The 12,736-nt window shown below is 46.6% G+C and overlaps 1 protein-coding gene across 1 annotated transcript in view; it reads right to left on the bottom strand.

Annotated features, from left to right (window-relative positions):
- Nucleotides 1-1,598: 1,598 nt before the first annotated feature.
- LOC134957585 (protein kinase C delta type-like) overlaps nt 1,599-12,736 on the bottom strand; it is a 53,755-nt gene continuing 42,617 nt past the window's right edge. The window contains exon 10 of the mRNA XM_063939589.1: nt 1,599-1,733. The gene's annotated coding sequence lies outside the window, so the exon portion shown is untranslated. The remainder of the gene's footprint in view (nt 1,734-12,736) is intronic.

Genomic DNA, 12,736 nt, shown 5'->3' with positions numbered 1-12,736 from the left:
CCGCAATGCGCAGGTGCACCGTACGGTTACAAAGCGGATCGTTGTTGTGCACTGGTTCTAGAGAAGAAACCAATTGCACAGCCGTTCACAAGGAGATTGACAGGAGGAGGGCATTTGTGGGTGGCAACTGACCATTTTCTGGGAGTGGTTGGAAAAATGCAGGTGTGTCGAGGTGTTTTCTGGGCGGGTGTCAGACATCAATTCCGGGCTCGAATAGGCTGAAGTGATCGCAGCGGCTGAGTAAGGTTAGAGCTACTCAGAAACTGCACAAGCTGTTTTTATACAGGGCGGCTGCACAGGCATTCGCACACTTGCAAAGCTTAAATACACTCCCCTATAGGCAGCATCTATCTGTTCGCAGCGCTGCAAAAAATAGCGAGCGAACAGATCTGAATTAGGCCCCCTGTGCATGCGTGCACAGAGGCATTTCAGACGGAGGGTTCCCAGGGAACCCAGACGGATTTACTTTTTCGCGATCCGTAGCCCATTGGCTAAAATAGGCTATCGCAATCAAAAGATTGCGGTAGCTGTGGGGGTGACCGCAATGCACAGGGGCATTTCCGGCGGAGAGTTCCCAGGGAACCCAGCCGGATCTTCTTTTCGCGATCCATAGCCCATAGGCTACAATGGGCTACCGCAATACTGGAGGGACAATGGGGGTAATTCAGACTGCATTGCTGCATCGGCAGGGATTGCTGTCTGAATTACTATGCGCAATACGCTCGCGCGGTGGTGCACTGTGCATGTGCAGCCAGTGTGATGCAAAAGCATCTCACTGGTGCGATTGCCTCTGATTGACAGGCAGAAGCAGTCACGGGGCGGGAGGGGGCGTGCCAACGGCGTTAGAACGCCGTTGGTGGGGCACGGTCGAAACAATGGAGGCGTGTCTGGACTGCTGGGTGGGTGGGCCGCAGTGGCTGCGTGATGTCACACGCAGCCTCTGCGACCCGGGACATGGCAGTTAGCCCTCTGCCAGCTAGCAGGAGCTGCGCTGGCAGGGAGCTACATGTCAGGTACAAAAGCGCCACCGCTGTGCGATGCTTTTGTACCTGTGTAGGGGGGAGCAGGGCCTGATATGCGGGGCGGACTAGCCCCCGCATGTCAAAGTAAAGGGTCGTAGATGTAAAGGATCGTACATGTGCTAAATTTAGTACATCTACGATTAATTTTGAATTACCCCTAATATTGGGAATGCTTTGCGTTCCCAATATTGATACATTGGGCAGCATCACATCCCCCATAGAAACCTATGGGGAATGTGGCTGCGGGCAGAAATGGAGGGATTGCAGCAGGTATAGCAGAAATATTATTTGATAAATGGGCCCCTAACTATTAAAATGTTAATGTTAAAAAAAATAAAAAAATAAAAATACCGGCCTCCAAGCCGCCCCCTCTAGCCGGCCCATCACACACCTGATGTTATGATTGTATTAAAAAAATGTAAAATTGAAAAATTTAAATTTTTTAAACTTTTAAATAAAATTTACATAATACTAATAAAATCTAATAATTAAAATGTAAATGTAAAATGGTAAATACAAAAATGTAAAAATAGTAAAATTTTAAATTGTTTAATTATAAAATACTTATACCCTCCGACTAAATTTTAAAATGTAAATTTAAAAAATGTTAATATTAAAATTAAAAAAAAAGTTAAATTTAAAAACGTTTAAAAAATAAGAAAATAATAAACAATCTTCCAAGTTGTAATCAATCTTCTCATTTCAGATGTTCTATATAATTACAAAAAAATATATATCAGTACATTGGTAATATCTTAGAACAAGATACAATGTAACATAATATACATCTTTAACTCCATGCAGAAAAAATATAGACTTTTTTAAACAATACTTAGTACAGTGCAACATGACGGCTCCGCAGAACATAAGATGCTTTGTGATGCTTCTTTTTGCAGTAATGCGCTCATTTATAAAGTAAGTACCTGGACCTGCACATCAAGGGGGGCCTATTTCAGTGGTGTGGAGCAACATCGTAATGGGAAAAGCTGGATGGAACAGAGTGTTTGTAGCTAAATGTTGGGTGGCTGCATTTACTGGACACAATGGGGTAAATTTACTAAGATGAGAGCTCTATTTAAGATGGGATGTTGCCAATAGCAACCAATCAGATTTCAGGTATTATCTTCTAGAAGGTGCTAGATAAATGAGAAGTAGAATCTGATTGGTTGCCATGGGCAACATCCCATCTTAAATAGAACTCCCATCTTAGTAAATTTACCCCCATATATCAATAAGACTGAAGGGGCGGAGACTGAGAATCTACAGAGGCATTCTTTGGCTAGCAAGAGGTCACAGAGTCTCTTCCCTGCTTAAGGATCTTTCTTTTACAGGTTCTCAGAAGATGCTGGTAAGTCAGAGATGTTCTTTCAGTAGGACGGCTTTTGTATCAACCAGGCACTTTTGATATAAGTGTCTTACTAGGTGCACAAATACTCATTGTAATAAAAGCATTGATATGTAAAAGGGAAACACATAGTAAGGACGGTCCACATCCCCTACAGTCCCCTCACTCATGATTAATGTCACGTGATGCTTGTTTTAGAATAAAGTGCAATATGGGAAAATAACAGTAATTAATAGTAGGCAGGAAAATAAATTAGTGATACACAAAAGTGGCAAGTTGGGCAAAAAAATAAGAATTTACTTACCGATAATTCTATTTCTCGTAGTCCGTAGTGGATGCTGGGAACTCCGTAAGGACCATGGGGAATAGCGGCTCCGCAGGAGACTGGGCACAAAAGTAAAAGCTTTAGGACTACCTGGTGTGCACTGGCTCCTCCCCCTATGACCCTCCTCCAAGCCTCAGTTAGGATACTGTGCCCGGACGAGCGTACACAATAAGGAAGGATTATGAATCCCGGGTAAGACTCATACCAGCCACACCAATCACACCGTACAACCTGTGATCTGAACCCAGTTAACAGCATGATAACAGAGGAGCCTCTGAAAAGATGGCTCACAACAATAATAACCCGATTTTTGTAACAATAACTATGTACAAGTATTGCAGACAATCCGCACTTGGGATGGGCGCCCAGCATCCACTACGGACTTCGAGAAATAGAATTATCGGTAAGTAAATTCTTATTTTCTCTGACGTCCTAGTGGATGCTGGGAACTCCGTAAGGACCATGGGGATTATACCAAAGCTCCCAAACGGGCGGGAGAGTGCGGATGACTCTGCAGCACCGAATGAGAGAACTCAAGGTCCTCCTCAGCCAGGGTATCAAATTTGTAGAATTTAGCAAACGTGTTTGCCCCTGACCAAGTAGCTGCTCGGCAAAGTTGTAAAGCCGAGACCCCTCGGGCAGCCGCCCAAGATGAGCCCACCTTCCTTGTGGAATGGGCTTTTACAGATTTTGGCTGTGGCAGGCCTGCCACAGAATGTGCAAGCTGAATTGTACTACAAATCCAACGAGCAATAGTTTGCTTAGAAGCAGGAGCACCCAGCTTGTTGGGTGCATACAGGATAAAGAGCGAGTCAGATTTCCTGACTCCAGCCGTCCTGGAAACATATATTTTCAGGGCCCTGACTACGTCCAGCAACTTGGAGTCCTCCAAATCCCTAGTAGCCGCAGGTACCACAATAGGCTGGTTCAAGTGAAACGCTGAAACCACCTTAGGGAGAAATTGAGGACGAGTCCTCAATTCTGCCCTGTCCGTATGAAAAATTAGGTAAGGGCTTTTATAGGATAAAGACGCCAATTCTGAGACACGTCTGGCTGAAGCCAGGGCTAACAGCATTACCACTTTCCAAGTGAGATATTTTAAGTCTACAGTGGAGAGTGGTTCAAACCAATGTGATTTTAGGAACCCCAAAACTACATTGAGATCCCAAGGTGCCACTGGAGGCACAAAAGGAGGCTGTATATGCAGTACCCCCTTGACAAACGTCTGAACTTCAGGAACTGAAGCCAGTTCTTTTTGGAAGAAAATCGACAGGGCCGAAATTTGAACCTTAATGGACCCTAATTTTAGGCCCATAGACAGTCCTGTTTGCAGGAAATGCAGGAAACGACCCAGTTGAAATTCCTCTGTAGGGGCCTTCCTGGCCTCGCACCACGCAACATATTTACGCCAAATACGGTGATAATGCTGTACGGTTACATCCTTCCTGGCTTTGATCAGGGTAGGGATGACTTCATCCGGAATGCCTTTTTCCTTTAGGATCCGGCGTTCAACCGCCATGCCGTCAAACGCAGCCGCGGTAAGTCTTGGAACAGACAGGGTCCCTGCTGGAGCAGGTCCTTTCTTAGAGGTAGAGGCCACGGGTCCTCTGTGAGCATCTCTTGAAGTTCCGGGTACCAAGTCCTTCTTGGCCAATCCGGAGCCACGAGTATAGTCCTTACTCCTCTCCTTCTTATGATTCTCAGTACCTTGGGTATGAGAGGCAGAGGAGGGAACACATACACTGACTGGTACACCCACGGTGTTACCAGAGCGTCCACAGCTATTGCCTGAGGGTCCCTTGACCTGGCGCAATACCTGTCTAGTTTTTTGTTGAGGCGGGACGCCATCATGTCCACCTTTGGTTTTTCCCAACGGTTCACAATCATGTGGAAGACTTCTGGGTGAAGTCCCCACTCCCCTGGGTGGAGGTCGTGTCTGCTGAGGAAGTCTGCTTCCCAGTTGTCCACTCCCGGAATGAACACTGCTGACAGTGCTATCACATGATTTTCCGCCCAGCGGAGAATCCTTGCAACTTCTGTCATTGCCCTCCTGCTTCTCGTGCCGCCCTGTCTGTTTACGTGGGCGACTGCCGTGATGTTGTCTGACTGGATCAGCACCGGCTGACCTTGAAGCAGAGGTCTTGCTAGGCTTAGAGCATTGTAGATGGCCCTTAGCTCCAGGATATTTATGTGAAGTAATGTCTCCAGGCTTGACCACAAGCCCTGGAAATTTCTTCCCTGTGTGACTGCACCCCAGCCTCTCAGGCTGGCATCCGTGGTCACCAGGACCCAGTCCTGAATGCCGAATCTGCGGCCCTCTAGAAGATGAGCACTCTGCAACCACCACAGGAGAGACACCCTTGTCCTTGGTGACAAGATTATCCGCTGATGCATCTGAAGATGCGACCCGGACCATTTGTCTAGCAGATCCCACTGGAAGGTTCTTGCGTGGAATCTGCCGAATGGGATTGCTTCGTAAGAAGCCACCATCTTTCCCAGGACCCTTGTGCATTGATGCACTGAGACTTGGCCTGGTTGTAGGAGATTTCTGACTAGTTCGGATAACTCCCTGGCTTTCTCCTCCGGGAGAAACACCTTTTTCTGGACTGTGTCCAGGATCATCCCTAGGAATAGAAGTCGTGTCGTCGGGATCAGCTGTGATTTTGGAATATTGAGAATCCAACCGTGCTGGCGCAGCACTATCTGAGATAGTGCTACCCCGACTTCCAACTGTTCCCTGGATCTTGCCCTTATCAGGAGATCGTCCAAGTAAGGGATAACTAAAACTCCCTTCCTTCGAAGGAGTATCATCATTTCGGCCATTACCTTGGTAAAGACCCGGGGTGCCGTGGACAATCCAAACGGCAGCGTCTGAAACTGATAGTGACAGTTCTGTACCACAAACCTGAGGTACCCTTGGTGAGAAGGGTAAATTGGGACATGTAGGTAAGCATCTTTGATGTCCAGAGACACCATATAGTCCCCTTCTTCCAGGTTTGCAATCACTGCTCTGAGTGACTCCATCTTGAATTTGAACCTTTGTATGTAAGTGTTCAAGGATTTTAGGTTTAAAATTTGTCTCACCGAGCCGTCCGGCTTCGGTACCACAAATAGTGTGGAATAGTACCCCTTTCCCTGTTGTAGGAGGGGTACCTTGATTATCACCTGCTGGGAATACAGCTTGTGAATGGCTTCCAATACTGCCTCCCTGTCTGAGGGAGACGTCGGTAAAGCAGACTTTAGAAAACGGCGAGGGGGAGACGTCTCGAATTCCAATTTGTACCCCTGAGATACCACTTGAAGGATCCAGGGGTCCACTTGCGAGTGGGCCCACTGCGCACTGAACTTCTTGAGACGGGCCCCCACCGTGCCTGAGTCCGCTTGTAAAGCCCCAGCGTCATGCTGAGGACTTTGCGGAGGCGGGAGAGGGCTTTTGTTCCTGGGAACTGGCTGTTTGTTGCAGCCTTTTCCCTCTCCCTCTGCCACGGGGCAGAAATGAGGCGCCTTTTGCCCGCTTGCCCTTATGGGGCCGAAAGGACTGCGCCTGATAATACGGCGTCTTCTTAGGTTGAGAAGCTACCTGGGGTAAAAATGTGGATTTTCCAGCAGTTGCCGTGGCTACCAGGTCTGATAGACCTACCCCAAATAACTCCTCCCCCTTATAAGGCAATACTTCCATGTGCCTTTTAGAATCCGCATCGCCTGACCACTGCCGCGTCCATAAACCTCTTCTTGCAGAAATGGACAGCGCGCTAACTCTTGATGCCAGTCGGCAAATATCCCTCTGTGCATCACGCATATATAGAAATGCATCCTTCAAATGCTCTATAGTCAGTAATATACTGTCCCTATCTAGGGTATCAATATTTTCAGTCAGGGAATCCGACCACGCCAGGCCCGCACTGCACATCCAGGCTGAGGCGATTGCTGGTCGCAGTATAACACCCGTGTGAGAGTATATACATTTTAGGATATTCTCCAGCTTTCTATCGGCAGGTTCCTTTAGGGCGGCCGTATCAGGAGAGGGTAGTGCTACCTGTTTAGACAAGCGTGTGAGCGCTTTATCCACCCTAGGGGGTGTTTCCCAACGTGCCCTATCCTCTGGCGGGAAAGGGTACGATGCCAATAACCTTTTAGGAATTATCAGTTTTTTATCGGGGGAAACCCACGCCTCATCACACACTTCATTTAATTCCTCGGATACAGGAAAAACTACAGGCAGTTTTTTCTCACCAAACATAATACCCTTTTTAGTGGTACTTGTATTATCAGAGATATGCAATACATTTTTCATTGCTTCAATCATGTAACGTGTGGCCCTAGTGGAAGTCACGTATGTCTCCTCATCATCGACACTGGAGTCAGTATCCGTGTCTGTGTCTGCCATTTGAGGTAACGGGCGTTTTAAAGCCCCTGATGGCGTTTGAGACCCCTGGACAGGCACAAGCTGAGTAGCCGGCTGTCTCATGTCGTCAACTGTCTGTCGTAAAGAGCTGACACTATCACGCAATTCCTTCCATAAGCTCATCCACTCAGGTGTCGACTCCCTAGGGGGTGACAACTGTATAATAGGCAATTGCTCCGCCTCCATCTAATTTTCCTCCTCAAACATGTCGACACAATCGTACCGACACACCGCACACACACAGGGAATGCTCTGATAGAGGACAGGACCCCACTAGCCCTTTGGGGAGACAGAGGGAGAGTATGCCAGCACACACCAGAGCGCTATATATAGACAGGAATACCACTATAAAATGTGCTTTTCCCTTTATAGCTGCTGTTAGTATCAAAACTGCGCCAAATTAGTGCCCCCCTCTCTTTTTTACCCTTTTCTGTAGTGCAGGACTGCAGGGGAGAGTCAGGGAGACGTCCTTCCAGCGGAGCTGTGATGGAAAATGGCGCCTGTGTGCTGAGTAGATAGGCTCCGCCCCCTTCTCGGCTGCCTTTTCTCCCGCTTTTTAGGTGAGTTCTGGCAGGGGTTAAAATTAGAGATGAGCGGGTTCGGTTTCTCTGAATCCGAACCCGCACGAACTTCATGTTTTTTTCACGGGTCCGAGCAGACTCGGATCCTCCCGCCTTGCTCGGTTAACCCGAGCGCGCCCGAACGTCATCATGACGCTGTCGGATTCTCGCGAGACTCGGATTCTATATAAGGAGCCGCGCGTCGCCGCCATTTTCACACGTGCATTGAGATTGATAGGGAGAGGACGTGGCTGGCGTCCTCTCCATTTAGATTAGGGTTGAGAGAGAGAGAGAGAGATTGACCTGAGGCTGTGATACTGTAGAAGAGAGTGCAGAGTTTAGTGACTGACGACCACAGTGACCACCAGACAGTGCAGTTGTTTGTTTTATTTAATATATCCGTTCTCTGCCTGAAAAAAACGATACACACAGTGACTCAGTCACATACCATATCTGTGTGCACTGCTCAGCCCAGTGTGCTGCATCAATGTATATATATATCTGACTGTGCTCAGCTCACACAGCTTATAATTGTGGGGGAGACTGGGGAGCACTGCAGTGCCAGTTATAGGTTATAGCAGGAGCCAGGAGTACATAATATTATATTAAAATTAAACAGTGCACACTTTTGCTGCAGGAGTGCCACTGCCAGTGTGACTAGTGACCAGTGACCTGACCACCAGTATATATAATATTAGTAGTATACTATCTCTTTATCAACCAGTCTATATTAGCAGCAGACACAGTACAGTGCGGTAGTTCACGGCTGTGGCTACCTCTGTGTCGGCACTCGGCAGCCCGTCCATAATTGTATATACCACCTAACCGTGGTTTTTTTTTCTTTCTTTATAGTCATACTAGTTACGAGTATACTATCTCTTTATCAACCAGTCTATATTAGCAGCAGACACAGTACAGTGCGGTAGTTCACGGCTGTGGCTACCTCTGTGTCGGCACTCGGCAGCCCGTCCATAATTGTATATACCACCTAACCGTGGTTTTTTTTTCTTTCTTTATACATACATACTAGTTACGAGTATGCTATCTCTTTATCAACCAGTCTATATTAGCAGCAGACACAGTACAGTGCGGTAGTTCACGGCTGTGGCTACCTCTGTGTCGGCACTCGGCAGCCCGTCCATAATTGTATATACCACCTAACCGTGTTTTTTTTTTCTTTCTTTATACATACATACTAGTTACGAGTATACTATCTCTTTATCAACCAGTCTATATTAGCAGCAGACACAGTACAGTGCGGTAGTTCACGGCTGTGGCTACCTCTGTGTCGGCACTCGGCAGCCCGTCCATAATTGTATATACCACCTAACCGTGGTTTTTCTTTCTTTCTTTATACATACATACTAGTTACGAGTATACTATCTCTTTATCAACCAGTCTATATATTAGCAGCAGACACAGTACAGTGCGGTAGTTCACGGCTGTGGCTACCTCTGTGTCGGCACTCGGCAGCCCGTCCATAATTGTATATACCACCTAACCGTGGTTTTTTTTTCTTTCTTTATACATACATACTAGTTACGAGTATACTATCTCTTTATCAACCAGTCTATATATTAGCAGCAGACACAGTACAGTGCGGTAGTTCACGGCTGTGGCTACCTCTGTGTCGGCACTCGGCAGCCCGTCCATAATTGTATATACCACCTAACCGTGGTTTTTTTTTCTTTCTTTATACATACATACTAGTTACGAGTATACTATCTCTTTATCAACCAGTCTATATTAGCAGCAGACACAGTACAGTGCGGTAGTTCACGGCTGTGGCTACCTCTGTGTCGGCACTCGGCAGCCCGTCCATAATTGTATATACCACCTAACCGTGGTTTTTTTTACTTTCTTTATACATACATACTAGTTACGAGTATACTATCTCTTTATCAACCAGTCTATATATTAGCAGCAGACACAGTACAGTGCGGTAGTTCACGGCTGTGGCTACCTCTGTGTCGGCACTCGGCAGCCCGTCCATAATTGTATATACCACCTAACCGTGGTTTTTTTTTCTTTCTTTATACATACATACTAGTTACGAGTATACTATCTCTTTATCAACCAGTCTATATTAGCAGCAGACACAGTACAGTGCGGTAGTTCACGGCTGTGGCTACCTCTGTGTCGGCACTCGGCAGCCCGTCCATAATTGTATATACCACCTAACCGTGGTTTTTTTTTCTTTCTTTATACATACATACTAGTTACGAGTATACTATCTCTTTATCAACCAGTCTATATATTAGCAGCAGACACAGTACAGTGCGGTAGTTCACGGCTGTGGCTACCTCTGTGTCGGCACTCGGCAGCCCGTCCATAATTGTATATACCACCTAACCGTGGTTTTTTTTTCTTTCTTTATACATACATACTAGTTACGAGTATACTATCTCTTTATCAACCAGTCTATATTAGCAGCAGACACAGTACAGTGCGGTAGTTCACGGCTGTGGCTACCTCTGTGTCGGCACTCGGCAGCCCGTCCATAATTGTATATACCACCTAACCGTGGTTTTTTTTTCTTTCTTTATACATACATACTAGTTACGAGTATACTATCTCTTTATCAACCAGTCTATATATTAGCAGCAGACACAGTACAGTGCGGTAGTTCACGGCTGTGGCTACCTCTGTGTCGGCACTCGGCAGCCCGTCCATAATTGTATATACCACCTAACCATGGTTTTTTTTTCTTTCTTTATACATACATACTAGTTACGAGTATACTATCTCTTTATCAACCAGTCTATATTAGCAGCAGACACAGTACAGTGCGGTAGTTCACGGCTGTGGCTACCTCTGTGTCGGCACTCGGCAGCCCGTCCATAATTGTATATACCACCTAACCGTGGTTTTTCTTTCTTTCTTTATACATACATACTAGTTACGAGTATACTATCTCTTTATCAACCAGTCTATATATTAGCAGCAGACACAGTACAGTGCGGTAGTTCACGGCTGTGGCTACCTCTGTGTCGGCACTCGGCAGCCCGTCCATAATTGTATATACCACCTAACCGTGGTTTTTTTTTCTTTCTTTATACATACATACTAGTTACGAGTATACTATCTCTTTATCAACCAGTCTATATTAGCAGCAGACACAGTACAGTGCGGTAGTTCACGGCTGTGGCTACCTCTGTGTCGGCACTCGGCAGCCCGTCCATAATTGTATATACCACCTAACCGTGGTTTTTTTTTCTTTCTTTATACATACATACTAGTTACGAGTATACTATCTCTTTATCAACCAGTCTATATTAGCAGCAGACACAGTACAGTGCGGTAGTTCACGGCTGTGGCTACCTCTGTGTCGGCACTCGGCAGCCCGTCCATAATTGTATATACCACCTAACCGTGGTTTTTTTTTCTTTCTTTATACATACATACTAGTTACGAGTATACTATCTCTTTATCAACCAGTCTATATTAGCAGCAGACACAGTACAGTACGGTAGTTCACGGCTGTGGCTACCTCTGTGTCTGCACTCGGCAGGCAGTCCATAATTGTATACTAGTATCCATCTCCATTGTTTACCTGAGGTGCCTTTTAGTTGTGCCTATTAAAATATGGAGAACAAAAATGTTGAGGTTCCAAAATTAGGGAAAGATCAAGATCCACTTCCACCTCGTGCTGAAGCTGCTGCCACTAGTCATGGCCGAGACGATGAAATGCCAGCAACGTCGTCTGCCAAGGCCGATGCCCAATGTCATAGTACAGAGCATGTCAAATCCAAAACACCAAATATCAGAAAAAAAAGGACTCCAAAACCTAAAATAAAATTGTCGGAGGAGAAGCGTAAACTTGCCAATATGCCATTTACGACACGGAGTGGCAAGGAACGGCTGAGGCCCTGGCCTATGTTCATGGCTAGTGGTTCAGCTTCACATGAGGATGGAAGCACTCAGCCTCTCGCTAGAAAAATGAAAAGACTCAAGCTGGCAAAAGCAGCACAGCAAAGAACTGTGCATTCTTCGAAATCCCAAATCCACAAGGAGAGTCCAATTGTGTCGGTTGCGATGCCTGACCTTCCCAACACTGGACGTGAAGAGCATGCGCCTTCCACCATTTGCACGCCCCCTGCAAGTGCTGGAAGGAGCACCCGCAGTCCAGTTCCTGATAGTCAGATTGAAGATGTCAGTGTTGAAGTACACCAGGATGAGGAGGATATGGGTGTTGCTGGCGCTGGGGAGGAAATTGACCAGGAGGATTCTGATGGTGAGGTGGTTTGTTTAAGTCAGGCACCCGGGGAGACACCTGTTGTCCGTGGGAGGAATATGGCCGTTGACATGCCAGGTGAAAATACCAAAAAAATCAGCTCTTCGGTGTGGAGGTATTTCACCAGAAATGCGGACAACAGGTGTCAAGCCGTGTGTTCCCTTTGTTAAGCTGTAATAAGTAGGGGTAAGGACGTTAACCACCTCGGAACATCCTCCCTTATACGTCACCTGCAGCGCATTCATAATAAGTCAGTGACAAGTTCAAAAACTTTGGGTGACAGCGGAAGCAGTCCACTGACCAGTAAATCCCTTCCTCTTGTAACCAAGCTCACGCAAACCACCCCACCAACTCCCTCAGTGTCAATTTCCTCCTTCCCCAGGAATGCCAATAGTCCTGCAGGCCATGTCACTGGCAATTCTGACGAGTCCTCTCCTGCCTGGGATTCCTCCGATGCATCCTTGCGTGTAACGCCTACTGCTGCTGGCGCTGCTGTTGTTGCCGCTGGGAGTCGATGGTCATCCCAGAGGGGAAGTCGTAAGCCCACTTGTACTACTTCCAGTAAGCAATTGACTGTTCAACAGTCCTTTGCGAGGAAGATGAAATATCACAGCAGTCATCCTGCTGCAAAGCGGATAACTGAGGCCTTGACAACTATGTTGGTGTTAGACGTGCGTCCGGTATCCGCCGTTAGTTCACAGGGAACTAGACAATTTATTGAGGCAGTGTGCCCCCGTTACCAAATACCATCTAGGTTCCACTTCTCTAGGCAGGCGATACCGAGAATGTACACGGACGTCAGAAAAAGACTCACCAGTGTCCTAAAAAATGCAGTTGTACCCAAT

Source organism: Pseudophryne corroboree, chromosome 9, assembly GCF_028390025.1.
Source record: "Pseudophryne corroboree isolate aPseCor3 chromosome 9, aPseCor3.hap2, whole genome shotgun sequence".
Classification (NCBI taxonomy): Eukaryota; Metazoa; Chordata; class Amphibia; order Anura; family Myobatrachidae; genus Pseudophryne; species Pseudophryne corroboree.
The sequence above is the reverse complement of the archived record's forward strand: the minus strand, read 5'-3'. Positions and strand labels throughout refer to the sequence as shown.